This window comes from Lissotriton vulgaris, chromosome 7 (assembly GCF_964263255.1).
Source record: "Lissotriton vulgaris chromosome 7, aLisVul1.2, whole genome shotgun sequence".
Taxonomy (NCBI): domain Eukaryota; kingdom Metazoa; phylum Chordata; class Amphibia; order Caudata; family Salamandridae; genus Lissotriton; species Lissotriton vulgaris.
The window spans coordinates 1,751,959,862-1,751,974,517 of record NC_141695.1 but is presented as its reverse complement, the minus strand read 5'-3'; the positions used below and the strand labels follow the sequence as shown (position 1 = coordinate 1,751,974,517).

The 14,656-nt window shown below is 53.5% G+C and overlaps 1 non-coding gene across 1 annotated transcript; it reads right to left on the bottom strand.

The window, feature by feature from the left end:
• Positions 1–2,559: 2,559 nt before the first annotated feature.
• Positions 2,560–2,666, bottom strand: LOC147706573 (U6 spliceosomal RNA). The gene has a single exon (XR_015298482.1). It is a non-coding gene; the product is annotated as a U6 spliceosomal RNA (small nuclear RNA).
• Between the last annotated feature and the right edge of the window lie 11,990 nt (positions 2,667–14,656).

Here is a 14,656-nt window from a genome sequence, read left to right as displayed (position 1 = left end):
GTACCCTCGCTTCAAGAGCAAGACCACCAGCAGCAGGGAAAGAAGAAGTGGACAGAGAAGAGAATACCTGTACTTCGACTGGCACCCCTTACTTCTAGTGACTGCTATACGTCTCGCCGTCGACTCTGAAGGTGCCTAATACACAGAAGGGAGAGAAGCAGAGAATATACCACAAACCTTCCTTCACTATGCAGACTATTCTTAAATGGTAAACAAAACGTGTCCTACCAGTTTCTGCCCAGGTATTTGCCTCTCTTCTATATTGTGGAATGTTATCTGACTGAGCTTCCTGCAGTGAAGACATATATGAACATTAATATCTCCACCCAGAATATTTCTCCACTCTCGCTCACTCTCTCTCTCTGACTGAACTAGTACCTGTGAAGCCCTTCGTCAGACTTGGTCTTGGGGGTTCTATGCAGAGTTGATCTTCTTGTCAGAAGTGCAAGCAATAGTTCAACAGAATTTCCGTAGCACGCAAAAAGGATATAGGAAGGTACAAGGGGGAGGAAAGGCAAGGGAAAACGCAAGGGGGAATGTCCAGGGGGTAAATGCGAGTGCTGACAATACAGTTTTTGTACTTGCTGGCTTGACGAGAAGAGGTAACACCTTACTTGTAGAGTTCTGGAATCTCTTCAGATGGATACTCAACTTCGTCGTGTCTGGTCAAGTCTTCCTCGACACACGCCTTCTCATGAAGAACAGCTATGATATCTGGATGACAGCTGTCACCGCTCAGGGACAGCGGCCGGGAGCTTCGTCTGGACGGAGGTACCTCTCTGAACAGTGAGAGCGCACGGTAAGGATTTCTCTTACAAACGTCTCTGTAGACCCAAGTACTATGACACGCTGAATGTCTTTGATAATTGCTGTTATTCTCCCGTCATGAATAGTTGACGCGGAGCAGCGACAAGAACAAGCTTCTCGAACGGAATCTTCGTTGAAGTGCGCAGTTAGGAGCGCGCGCCTTCCAGAAGTCCACTAGAGGGCGCATCTATCGAGTACTCTAAATGGAACATTGAGCGGCCATCTTAGGGAGGGGGACTATATACAATCTTATCAGTTCTCTAGTTCAATGACTCGGATTACCTCTGGAATATCTCAGTCTGCCAGAGGAACAAGGGAACCACACATTAGATCGTGCAGAACGGGGCCATGACAGGGATTTGAACAACAGTCTTGAGGGAGCTACAGTGGCTACTCGATGAATCCTGACAGTTAAGCCAATATATTGCTTTACCATACGCCTGGGACAGTCAGAAGCGTCCTTGATTCAGTGAGACATTTCTCTGGGAACACTTTCTGCTGACTCAGTGAAAACTACACAAGTTTAATTTAGACCAGGAATCAGCAGCAGTTATCACGTGATATATTGTGGCGTTGAGGCAAGCTTGAGAGCAGTGTAAACACAAGCTAATGTTGGCATAAGCTCAGTTCGTAATGCCCCGGTTACTTACCGGTAATCTTCATTACTCCGAGTATAGTCTTCCTCACCACATGAGTTACCTAGTGAGCTTTAGCTCCACAACAGAACCCTCCAAAGCAAAAAGAAACCACCTCCCACCCCCTCCCAACATGGCCGACCAGTCCCACCTGACCTCTATAAGAGGCGGGCCGGCCCAACCAATCAGCCTGATCTACCAAGCAAACAATGAAGCCGATAGCCAGATAGGGAGGAGGGGAGGGAACTCATGTGGCGAGGAAGACTATACTCGGAGTAATGAAGATTACCGGTAAGTAACCGGGGCATTACCTCCTCGTTAGTCTTCCTCGCCCCCTGAGTTACCTAGTGAGCAAATACCCAAGCCAACAAGGCTTCATTGACCACCATAACAACAACACCACACGGTGATGCAGAGAAACCAACCCAAGGTTGAAGTATAACAACTGAAAAGAAAACAGGGATCACAGGAAACCTGAAATCAAGACCTCCAGGAAAAGAAGGCCAACCAGGAGTCGCAGCACCAGCACTCAGAATGGCCCCAGCGAAGTCCCCCCGGGACTGCTAGAGACCCACGTACCAGGCGGGGGACGGCCACGCCGAAGCCAGATAAAACTCCACAGAGGAGACACCCACTAAGGGGGCCCAGGGAACAGAGCCACACCTCGCGGACCGACCCTGGGCCCCCGCCGGATCCACCGAACCCAGCGAAGCGTAGGGAAGGATGCCAGCCTGTGTAAGCCCGCGAACCAAGGTGGAACGAGGGCTAGCGGCCCGAACGAACCGGGCCAAAAGACACAACACAGGTCATCCCACCGGGAAAGGAAAAACGTGCGGCCAAGAGAAGCCAAAACAGCACGCCGAACAACCAGCACGGACAAGGGAGGAACCTCGTTGGCCGGGAAAAGCGGTAAAGATACCACCTGAGTCCGAGGCCCCAGGGAAGGAACCCCGGGAAGGACACGGGGGACATGCCGGAGGAACAACCCCGTCCGGCAAAACCCGCAAGAAGGGCGGGGAGCGGAGGAACGACCCCCGCACGCCCATCCGCCCAGCAGCCACCGAGGGCCGGGGCCCAAAAGGGCGGACCCCGAAGAGCTCGTAGAACGAGAGAGAAAACTCATGTGGAACGCCTCACGAATTTGCGAGTCACCCTTGCGCAGGGGCCCTGCAAATCTCCCCTGTAACGTTCCAATATTAGTATATGTGCAGCCGAAGCGAGCACCCAAGGGGGAGACCGGCAGAGCACCCGTGGGCGAAGGAAAAATAACATCGGAGCCAAGCGAGCCACCATGGAAACCAGGCCGTCGAACACCGGACTGTGGAAGGCCCGCAAGGCCGCCCACCGGGCCCACAGGGAAGAAGGGGCCACGTTCCAGGAACACCCCTCCGACCGGAAAACCAAGACCCGCAAGGGGACCACGGAGGCGGGGACAGCACCAAGCCGACCGCGCCAACGCGAGAAGGGCGCCCAGCGCCGGGCACAGGCAGAGCACGTGGAAGACCGGCGGGAACCCAGTAGCAAAGCCACAACCCCGAGCAAGCAGCGTCCTCCGCACAAGAACCGGGTCTGCCGAAGGAGGCAGGCCAGCCGACAAGAGCCGGCTCAACACCGATGCCGAGAGCGGGAGACCCAACCACGGCAAGGGAAGATCCGGGATCGGCCAGGAGGCCCGAACCGACAGCTCGCCATAGGAGAGGGTACCCGGGGCGGCGGACCCCGCCGGGAACTAAAAACAGGAACGCACCACGACTAGCGTGGCAACCACGCGCGGGTGCCAGGCACCTCACCACTGCCACGTTCCAAAATAAGGCCATGCGCTGCCGAGCCGAGCACCCCGGCCCTGCCCAAGCGAATCCTGCCGAGGACCCGCGATCTCAGAGGGCACGGGGGAGACGCGTACATCAGACCGAAAGGCCACGCGAAAGACAGGCAATAAGGACCCGGAAGGAGGAGTAGAACCCGGGCCGGAGGGCCGAGCCCCCCTCCGTGAACAGAGACCTCGGAGGCAGACCGAGCCGAGGCCCCAGGCGTCGAAACACCACTGGGGCAGGGCGAGACCAGGCAACAAAGGCCAGACCCGACTCCGTCGGACCCCGGGGGAAGACAGCCCGAAGGGCCAGGACCGGTGACACCCCCACCAGGGCGCCCAACCCGACCACGACCCTGGGACCTAAGCACCGGCAAATGGAACGCCACACGAAAACGTGCAGGGGCCAAGCCAGTCAACTCATCCAATTTTAGTAAATGTGCTGCCGAAGCGAGCACAGCAAAAAGACGGCCGGCCAGGAAGACATTCAGCAACCCCTGAAGCACGAGGTGCTGAGCGGCCGCAGGAGAACCCAACGACCTCCAAACGACCCGGCGCCAAAGGACGCCCCCCCCCTGAAAGAACCAGAGGGAAGTACCGGGACCAGGCACACGCCCCCCCGAAGGAGGACAAGCCCGAGACGCGGACCGAAGGGACCACCTTACACAGGCCAGGAAGCCGACGGATGAGAGACACCGCCAGATGTGAAGCCACACCCATGGGGGGGGGACAAAAACGAGGCCGTGAGGAAGCACACGGCCAGACAGGGAACCCCAAGACCCACACCCGGCGAATAAGATCCACCAGGCGGGCCAGGAGCACAGCTCCCCCCCCCGTTCGGGCCAGAAGGCAAGCCCAACGGAAGCACCTGCAACCGAGAGCGGGGACCCCCACACGCAGGCCGGCCCCACAGGCCAATCCATGGTCCCAGAAAAACCAACAGGTGAGACAAGGGAAGGAGTGGGGACCCCAACCCGTCGAGACGGTGGGCACAAAATGGAAATCCAGTGATTGCAAAGCGCTCAGCTACCCGAAGGCCTTCCTGCACTGGGTGCCTTCGGGAAGATCAAGCAAGCTATTGCCCAGAGTCAAATGGTGCAGGGCTAACCAGCCTCCGGTGCCGGGGATTGAATCACTTCCCCCGCGGCAAATCCGCAAGACCGGACAGCAAGCCCGAAGAGCCCAAGAACCGGGACAGCCACGTCCCAGGACGGTATGCAACGGAGGCAACCGCCCTCCCCCTCCCCCCCCAGGGGACCTCCTGGAGTGAGAGGGCCGAAAGACAGTCACTAAGGGCGAGACAGGGAGCGGCCGAACCAGCACGAGACCGGTACCGCCGAAACTCAGGCCCGGACCCGCCGAAGGACCCCACCCATGCAAGGGCGGGACGTCCTCACCTGAACTGCGCAGGGGCCAAGCCGGACTACACAGAAGCGGAACATGATGCGGAAATCGCGCACAACCCCCCCCGCAAGGGCACAAGGCGTAAGCACGAAAGCCGCTGTTTCATAACAAAACACAAGTACTAGTAAGGTGCCCATTCACCCCTACGGGAATCTTGGCGCCGAATAACAGATGTCAGGTGTCACCCAACGCAATGGAAATAATCTCACTGACCACAGATGGCTGAAAGGCCGAGTGGGCCCGCCGGTATTTGAACCTGCGACCACGAGGTCAACACCAGCCCCTGCAGTAGACGCATCAATCCACTGAGTCACTAGCCCCGGTAGTCCCAACCCGGCCAACTCCCTGAGGCCCAAGGAGGAGGCCAGGCTACCAAAGCCCCGTGGGGCCGACGCGGAGAGACCGAAAAAAACCAGCCATGCCCAGAGGCAATAACTGATCCCTGGGATATCGAGTCCACGACCCGCCGAGGCGGGGAATCGAACCCCGCCTCTGCACCAGGGTCTGATTCGCTTCTCCACAGCCGCAGAACGGGACAACACGAGTGGAACACTCGCGACCGGCTCAACCAGACGGCCCAGGGCGAGTCCCCCAGGGCGCCAGAATAGGGAACACGGACAAAAGGGAACTGTCCCCATGCCTATAAGCACAGGCACTCTGTGAATGAGGCAACCTCACAGGCCCTATGGCTGCACGAAGAAGGAATAAAACACTACCCCTTCACCTCGTGTTGTATGTCAACAGCCCGGCCTTACAGGGCACAAAAAACCGTTAGAAAGTTCCACGTGGGATACCTCAACAGCATAGGCAGGATACGAACCCTGGCCTGTGAGGACCGTCCGTTCTATTATCAGCACCACACGAAGTGTACCGAAGGCACAAGTCCCATTGAGCTAATAACAGCCTAAACGCGGTTACAATGAAATGGTTCCCCGGACCTCCGAGAAGGAGACAGACGCGCTGCCAATCCGACGAAGGAAAACGCACCTGGAGGCACTAATAACTTAACAGTACACGCAATTACCAGAGTAATCACGTCATCAGCAATTGCGTGCCGAAGAGTAACACAAATCAATCCTATTACTCTGGGCCCGCCCCCGAGAGGTGGGAGGCGCCCGGAACCAATCATAGCGCGGCAAACCGCCGCGGCCCGTAGGGCAGCCACATCCATGAAGGGAGGCAGAGGGGAGACTCGGCCGCGACCAGCGTCCCAGGCCCGCAGGAGGGGAGCACCCGGTCCGGATCGCAGAGCCCCCGAGGACCCGCCGAGAAAAAGGTAGGACCGAGTCCGCCCCCCGAAGCGCCGCTGATCCGCAAGGCTCCAGCACGTTGTCATTTTAAATCAGTGCTTACCTTGCAACAGACTTTTTCGGTGCTCAGCACAGGCCCTGAATCAGCAACACCGGCGCATTCCATGAGCACCAGCGAAGGAAGCAGTCATTTGCAGACAGATATTCCTTCGTGTACCTGAGGGAAACCCAGGTCAGAAGCCGGACAAGCGGCCTCACAACAATCAGCGCGCCCACCGGACACAACAGAATGCCGAGCCAGAGACGCCAAGACTCGAACCCGGCTCTCCAGCACCGAATTCGACAGCTTTGACCATTATGCCAAATCCTCTCCCCCTAAAAATAGAAATGCGAGACACACATCGGACTCGAACCTGGGTCATGTTTAAGCGCCAAACCGTCCATGACCCCAACACGGGGAGCAGTCGAATCATACACGCAGGCAGTGCCACAGTGCTAACTGCTGCCTGAGGGTGTAAAACCTTGCGCAACACACCCCCGTAACCGAGGCACATGCATGTAGTCAGAGCGCAATTCCAGGCGGTAACTATACAGTGGAGCCAGGAAAACAAGAAACACCCCTGCTTGAGGGGAGTGACAAACACCAGCATGACCACATACAGGAGAATGCGCAGGACCCAAAAGCCCATTCAATGGCTCGGGCCCCTCAGTAACGACCGGGGGAGAAACGGGCATGTACAACAACACCACACTCCCGGCCGCCCCCCCCCCCCCCTGTAGACCCTTGGCACGCTATAGCAGCACCTAACCGGCCCCACAGGACCGGGGGAAGGAAGAGGGGGGGGGGATTTATTAGGCAGAAGGCACCAGATACCGCTAGAGCAGGTCCTCCACCCTAAACCCCAGAGCCAGCTCACGCCGGCCCATCTTACCTGAACAGTGCTCTGGAGAGAATCGTGCAGAACAAAAAAAACAGGCTGATTGGTTGGGCCGGCCCGCCTCTTATAGAGGTCAGGTGGGACTGGTCGGCCATGTTGGGAGGGGGTGGGAGGTGGTTTCTTTTTGCTTTGGAGGGTTCTGTTGTGGAGCTAAAGCTCACTAGGTAACTCAGGGGGCGAGGAAGACTAACGAGGAGGTAATGCTCTTTATCAACTGAAAATCTGATATATGTAGACAGAGTCATGGGAATGGGCTGTTCAATATTGTGTGCGTTTTCAAAGTTTGAAGGAGAGCTGGCAAAGACATGGCTCCTTTTTATATTGTATTATATAGTGAACAAACTGTGGCTGGGAGAAATCTTTTCCTGAAGAAGGTGGCAGTGGTATTGTACGGCCCACCGAAACGCGTCAATGATCTACTGTTTTTTAGGATGCTAGATCTTTGGGATATTTGTGAGGCAAAGAGATATTGAAGTTTCAACAAGGGACAAATGAACCGACACAGACTAGTGCTGTTTTAATGACACAATATTTTGGCTGAATTGTTCTCCCACAGTGTTGTCTTTCATTGTTATTTTTTATGAAGCTGAATTGTTCTACTTATGTGTAATGAATTGTGATGTTATATGTTTTTTGCTTATCCGGAAGGATTTTTTAATTATGAGCTTATATTTTTAAGTGTGTATACTTGATAGCCCGATTCACAGAATGAACCTAAGACTAAATCCTAAACGTACTTCTATTTTGGTATTCACAGAATGCACTTACTACTTTTGGCATTCACAGAATGCACCTACTACTTTTGGTATTCATAGAATATACTTACTACTTTTGGTATTCACAGAAGTTAGGATTTTGTCATAAATTTGTCTTAAGACAAACTTAAGACAGACTTAGGACAAACTTAAGACAGACTTAAGTTAGGAGTTTGTCTTAAGTCTGTCTTAAGTCTGTCTTAAGTTTGTATTAAGACAAACTTAAGACAAAATCCTAACTTCTGTGAATACCAAAAGTAGTAAGTTCATTCTGTGAATACCAAAAGTAGTAAGTTCATTCTGTGAATACCAAAAGTAGTAAATTCATTCTGTGAATACCAAAAGTAGTAAGAGCATTCTGTGAATACCAAAAGTAGTAAGTGCATTCTGTGAATACCAAAATAGTAGTGGGCCCGATTCACAGAACTAACTTAAGACAAAATCCTAAACTTACTACTTTTGGTATTCACAGAAGTTAGGATTTTGTCTTAAGTTTGTCTTAAAACAGACTTAAGAGAGACTTAAGACAAAATCCTAACTTAAGTCTGTCTCAAGTCTGTCTTAAGACAAACTTAAGACAAAATCCTAACTTCTGTGAATACCAAAAGGAGTAAGTTTAGGATGTTGTCTTAAGTTAGTTCTGTGTATCGGGCCCAGTAAGTTTAGGATTGAGTCTTAAGTTCATTCTGTGAATCGGGCCCCCAGTATGTATTGTATGTGATATTCAAGAATTTTCGTACACTATATATGGGTTTTAATAAATGAGTTTGAGTTTGAGTTTAAAAGTACTTCTTAAGCGCACGTATACCAGCGGCTTCTTGGCGCTATAACTAACGGGGACTGAGGGTGGAGGTAGGGAGGTCAAAGCGGGCAATTAGTCAAAGGATTTAGTGAAAAGATAAGTTTTAAGGTTTTTACGGAATTGTGAATAGAGGGGGGTGGAGCGAAGTTCAAGGGGAAGGGAATTCCAGAGGGTAGGGGCAAGGACAGAAAATTTAGATCCACCCCACTTCTTTCTCCGGAAGCGTGGGATGGTGAGGAGGGACTGGGTGGAGGATCGTAGAGCCCTAGTGGGGACATAGGGGACGATCTCAGAGGAGATGAAGGCTGGCGCCGAACTGGAGCGGGCCAGGAAAGTAATGCATGCGAGCTTGAATTGAATTCTAGCTCGCACGGGGAGCCAGTGCAGTGATTTCAAAAGAGGGGTAGAGTGGTGGAATTTGGGGAGATTGAAGGCCAGGCGGGCCGCCTGGTTCTGTATTTGTTGAAGGCGGCGTAAGCTGTATGCGGGAATGCCAGCATACAGGGCGTTCCCGTAGTCCAGGCGGGACACCACCATGGCCAGAATGATGAGTTTCAGTGCGGAGAAAGTGAAGAATCGGGACACCCTGCGAATAGTGCGCAGTGAGAGAAAGGAAGAGGAAACCACAGAGCTAACCTGGGAGTGAAGGGTGAGTTGCGAATTAAGTTTAATGCCCAAGGTTTTGACTGAGGGAGAGGGAACAGGAGAAGGACCGAGAGAAGGGGGCCAGAAGAGGGGGGACCAGGGGCTGGACGAACCACCCATCAACACCAGTTCTGTTTTATCGGGGTTGAGTTTGAGATGGTTGTGGTTCATCCAGTCCCTGATATGAAGCATAACAGTTTGAAAATTAAGTGTAGCAGAAGGAGAAGAGAGATTAAAGACCAGCTGGAGGTCATCCGCATAATTAAATACGGTGACCTCCATCTGTTGAAGAGAGAAAATAAGAGGGGCAATATACAGATTAAAAAGGAGGGGAGAGAGAGAGGAACCCTGGGGAACCCCGCACTGAACTCTTCGGGTGTCCGCTGTATAGTCACCCAGGCGGACAGCCTGGGTGCGGTCACTCAAGAAGGAGGACAACCAGATCAGGGCACTCCCCCCGATCCCCGCCGCCGCGATACGGGAGAGTAAGGTGTTGTGGTCCACCGTATCGAAAGCGGCTGAGAGATCGAGGAGCACGAGCGCCTGGTGCTGATTGGTGTCCATACCCTCCCTGAGGGTGTCGAGGACCGACATAACAACAGACTCCGTGGAGTGTGCGGGGCGAAAGCCGGCTTGACGGGGGGCAAGGACACCGTGTTTCTCCACAAAGGAACTCAGAGCGCAGGTGACATGGCGCTCGAGCACCTTGGCCAGGAAAGGAAGGAGGGAAATGGGGCGGAAATTGGCCGGGACAGAAGGATCTGCCCCCGGTTTCTTCAGAATGGGCACAATGACCGCGGATTTCATAGAGCTGGGAACTATGCCTCGGGAGAGGGAACTATTGAGGAGATGGAGGGGAGGGTCTGGGCAAGAGACAAAGACGTGGCGAAGGATGTGGGCAGGGCAGGGGTCGAGCGGAGAGCCGGATTTGATCAGTGGCACTACAGAGGTCAAACTTTCCCGAGTGATAGGGGGAAAGGCAGTTAGTGCACCTTTTGGGGGAGGACATGGCGGATCAACAAAAGATGGGGAGGGAGGGGGGATGTTGGCCTTAATGGTGGTAATTTTAAGAATAAAATAATCGTTAAGAGAGAGACAGAGGTCTTCGGATGGGGCTGGTTTGAGAGTCGTTCTGTCCGAGAACGCCAGGTTGTGGACGATGGAAAAGATCTCTTTGGACTGGTTCTCTGCTGCTAGGATTTTCGAAGAGAAGTAGGATGTTTTGGCCTCCAGGATGGCTTTTTTATACTGGCTCAAGATGTTGGTGTATTCAAGCTTCAAGGTGGGGCAATAGTTTCTTCTCCAGGCCCGCTCTGCGCGACGGACGGTTAATTTGGTGGTTTTGAGCTCATTAATAAACCACCGGTTAGCGTCTTTGTCGCGTTTGGAGGTGATGCGTTTGAGCGGGGCAACAGAGTCGCAGCTGTGAGTAAGCCATTGATTTATGGAATCAACCTGGGAAGCAGTGGTGAGGCCCTGGAGAGCGGGAAGAGAGTTAGTCAGGAGGGAGGAGAAATGTTCAAGATTGACGCGACTCCATGATCGGATCCAGGTGTTTTTGGGTCGGAGGGTCTTAGCTGGGGGAAGAATAGGAAGGAGAAAGGAGATCAGGTGATGATCAGACCAAGGGCAAGGGGAGATAGAAAGTGATTCCACAGGGCAGTTCAGGGACCAGATCTGGTCAAGCCGATGACCTTTAGTGTGGGTAGGAGAGTGGACGTGGGATGTAAAGTTGAGAGAGTGAAGGGTTTCGGAGAATTCCTTAGATGAGGGGCATTCGGCAGGATCGGAGGGCCAGAAATTAAAGTCTCCAAGGAGTAAAATAGAAGAGTTGTTGACAGTAAGAGTGGCCAGAACCTCCAGAAAGTCGGGGAGGAACTGTAGGGGGGACTGGGGGGGTCGATAAGTGAGGAAGCAGGTTAGGGGGGGAGAAGTGGAGAGTGTGCGGATCACTAGGAATTCAGTAGTAGCAATGGGGGGTAGGGATAGGATTTGGAAGGGGAGATCGGTACGTGCGAAGACCGCCACGCCGCCCCCGGCTCTACCTGATGGACGATCAGCCCTAAGGGCGTAGTAGGAGGTCGGTAAGGTGGAAAGAAGTGCGGGGAGGGAGTCGTCGCAGAACCAGGTCTCAGTTAAGAAGAGGAGATCGGGGGTCTGAAGGTCCAGCAGGACCGAAAGTTCGTGCGCGTGGGCGACCGCAGATCGGGTGTTGAGGTAGATGACTGTGAGGTTTTTAGGGGTGAAGGGAGTAGCAGTACCACAGTTGGTGGGAGAAGAAGTGACTGTGGGAGAGGAGTGAGGAAGAGGGGTAGGGAGTGCTATACCAAGAGTGGTGATGAGGGAGTTGGTTGTGGCCGAAATGGGCCAAGGACCCTGGTAGCTACGTAGTAGGTCCGGGGAGTAGGTGATGAGCGGGGCAGAGTGGAACGCCCCTAGTCCCGGCCTGTCGCGGACGGGCGCAGACGGGCTTGCCTTAGGCGCGCCTTCGGCGCGCAATCGACGCGCCCGCTGCGCTCGTCCGCTGCGCTTCCTACTGAGACACATGATTTATAGCAACTAAACAGGAAGTGGGGGGGTGTGGCCAACCGAGGGGGCGTGTATCAGTCACGCGCCGCGCCCTCGAGGATGGCTGCCCAGGAACAGAGTCGTTGCAGCGAGAAGCGCTGTTCAGGAAGTGCAGGTGAGTGGGGGGTGATCAGAGCAAAGTAATTAGCAAGTTTTAAAAAGGGTTTTTAAAAAAACCGCGTTGTTCTCGCTCCCGGCTTCCGCCTCAGGAGTCCTAGCGTTAGTGCGACGCCTAGTGTTGGCGCGCTCTATTTATGTTGTCAGCGAGGGGGCGTGGCCAACCGAGGGGGCGTGTATCAGTCACGCGCCGCGCCCTCGAGGATGGCTGCCCAGGAACAGAGTCGTTGCAGCGAGAAGCGCTGTTCAGGAAGTACAGGTGAGTGGGGGGTGATCAGAGCAAAGTAATTAGCAAGTTTTAAAAAGGGTTTTTAAAAAAACCGCGTTGTTCTCGCTCCCGGCTTCCGCCTCAGGAGTCCTAGCGTTAGTGCGACGCCTAGTGTTGGCGCGCTCTATTTATGTTGTCAGCGAGGGGGCGTGGCCAACCGAGGGGGCGTGTATCAGTCACGCGCCGCGCCCTCGAGGATGGCTGCCCAGGAACAGAGTCGTTGCAGCGAGAAGCGCTGTTCAGGAAGTGCAGGTGAGTGGGGGGTGATCAGAGCAAAGTAATTAGCAAGTTTTAAAAAGGGTTTTTAAAAAAACCGCGTTGTTCTCGCTCCCGGCTTCCGCCTCAGGAGTCCTAGCGTTAGTGCGACGCCTAGTGTTGGCGCGCTCTATTTATGTTGTCAGCGAGGGGGCGTGGCCAACCGAGGGGGCGTGTATCAGTCACGCGCCGCGCCCTCGAGGATGGCTGCCCAGGAACAGAGTCGTTGCAGCGAGAAGCGCTGTTCAGGAAGTGCAGGTGAGTGGGGGGTGATCAGAGCAAAGTAATTAGCAAGTTTTAAAAAGGGTTTTTAAAAAAACCGCGTTGTTCTCGCTCCCGGCTTCCGCCTCAGGAGTCCTAGCGTTAGTGCGACGCCTAGTGTTGGCGCGCTCTATTTATGTTGTCAGCGAGGGGGCGTGGCCAACCGAGGGGGCGTGTATCAGTCACGCGCCGCGCCCTCGAGGATGGCTGCCCAGGAACAGAGTCGTTGCAGCGAGAAGCGCTGTTCAGGAAGTACAGGTGAGTGGGGGGTGATCAGAGCAAAGTAATTAGTAAGTTTTAAAAAGGGTTTTTAAAAAAAACGCGTTGTTCTCGCTCCCGGCTTCCGCCTCAGGAGTCCTAGCGTTAGTGCGACGCCTAGTGTTGGCGCGCTCTATTTATGTTGTCAGCGAGGGGGCGTGGCCAACCGAGGGGGCGTGTATCATATATAAATGTACTTATTTCTGCAATATTGAATATAGTTTTTTGTTTTTTACCTTTATATTTTGGTGATATGGGATGCATGGTGGTTGATTGATTGAGTTAACCAAAGAGGAATTTATTTGACCTTTGTCATATTGGTGCCCCACCTCTTTGGTATTTAAAGGGCCTCTCTCTCGTTTTTCGAGATTTATCACAGGCTTAACCATCGAAGCTATCATTGTAGTGATACCGAAGGAGGGGAAAGCCCACCTGAATGTCAGAAGTTATAGACCGGTCTCCTTGATTAACACTGATTGCAAGATTTATGCGAAAATGTCAGTCCATTGACTAGAATTGGTTATTCAAAAACATATCCCAAAGTCACAAACAGGTTTCCTTATGCAAACTTGGAGCGGATATCAGGACTTGGTGCCATGTCCCAGAAAGAGCAAAAGTATCTCCCTCCCCAACTGCGGCACTAGCCTCGGACGCAGAAAAGGCCTTTGATACGGTCTCCTGGCCTTTCCTGAACGCCATTTTACATAAATACAACCTGGGCGAGGAATTTATAGGCACGACCGTGGCCCTCTACTCAGGCCCGACAGATAGGGTGAGAGCTAACGGCCAACTCTCCCAATCCTTCGACCTCTCCAAGGTACTCACCGGAGGGTGCCCTCTTTCCCCTCTGCTCTTCCTTTGCGGTTATTGCGCCAGTCATCACCAACTTCAGGAACAACCTGAGAATCCCACGTATCCAATTCGATTAGGGCGGACAAGAAGTTGCTGCCGATGCAGACGATGTACTATTGTTTACTGAGGATGCCTCGCTAGCCATACCAGTCAGATATTCACAGGTCGCGGACTGTTCCTTAAATATGGACACAATTGAGATGTTCCCCTTAAACGTACATTGCACAGCTGAAATTGGTGAATTTGGCCTGAAGTTGCTACCAACAACCCTCAAATACCAGGACCTGTGGTTCTCAATAGACCATAAATACTCCACCAAGCTTAATGAGCAAAAAACATTGAACAAAATGAAAGAACTTCTTTCCACCTGGTCACCTAAAATCATCACGTGGTGGGGCCGTGTAGGAGCAGGGAAGATGATGATAGCCCCGTTGATTCATTTCATATCCAGCATGCTTGCGGTACGCCTATCCCCGTTTTCTTAAAATCGGTGGACAGCGTCATATCTGAATTTATATGGAAAGGGGAAAAACAAGGATCTCCATGAAAGCCCTAAAGAGAAACAAAACCTCTGGGGTATAAATACCCTGGACTTCCTTCGCTGCCACAGAGTTTACCTGATCACGCAGAGTGGGTGGTGGCTGGACCCTAGGAGCCTAGCCCTCCCCCTGGGCCCAGTATTGAGGGCAACCCTCACCTCACCCCTCCCCTTTAGCTCCGCCCTCACAGCCCACAACATCTTGAAAGTCCCTTTGAACACTCAGGTCAAATTCTAATGGACGATGTAATGTCGCTTCTCCACCTGGATGAAGGCTTAGAACACCGAACACAGGGGTGGACCCCAGCCTAGCCTAGGGGTGGACCCCTGCCTAGCCTAGGGGTGGACCCCTGCCTAGCCTAGGGGTGGACCCCAGCCTAGCCTAGGGGATTGACCCCAGCCTAGCCTAGGGGTGGACCCCGGCCTAGCCTAGGGGTGGACCCCAGCCTAGCCTAGGGGTGGACCCCCCCTAGCTTAGGGGTGGACCCCAGCC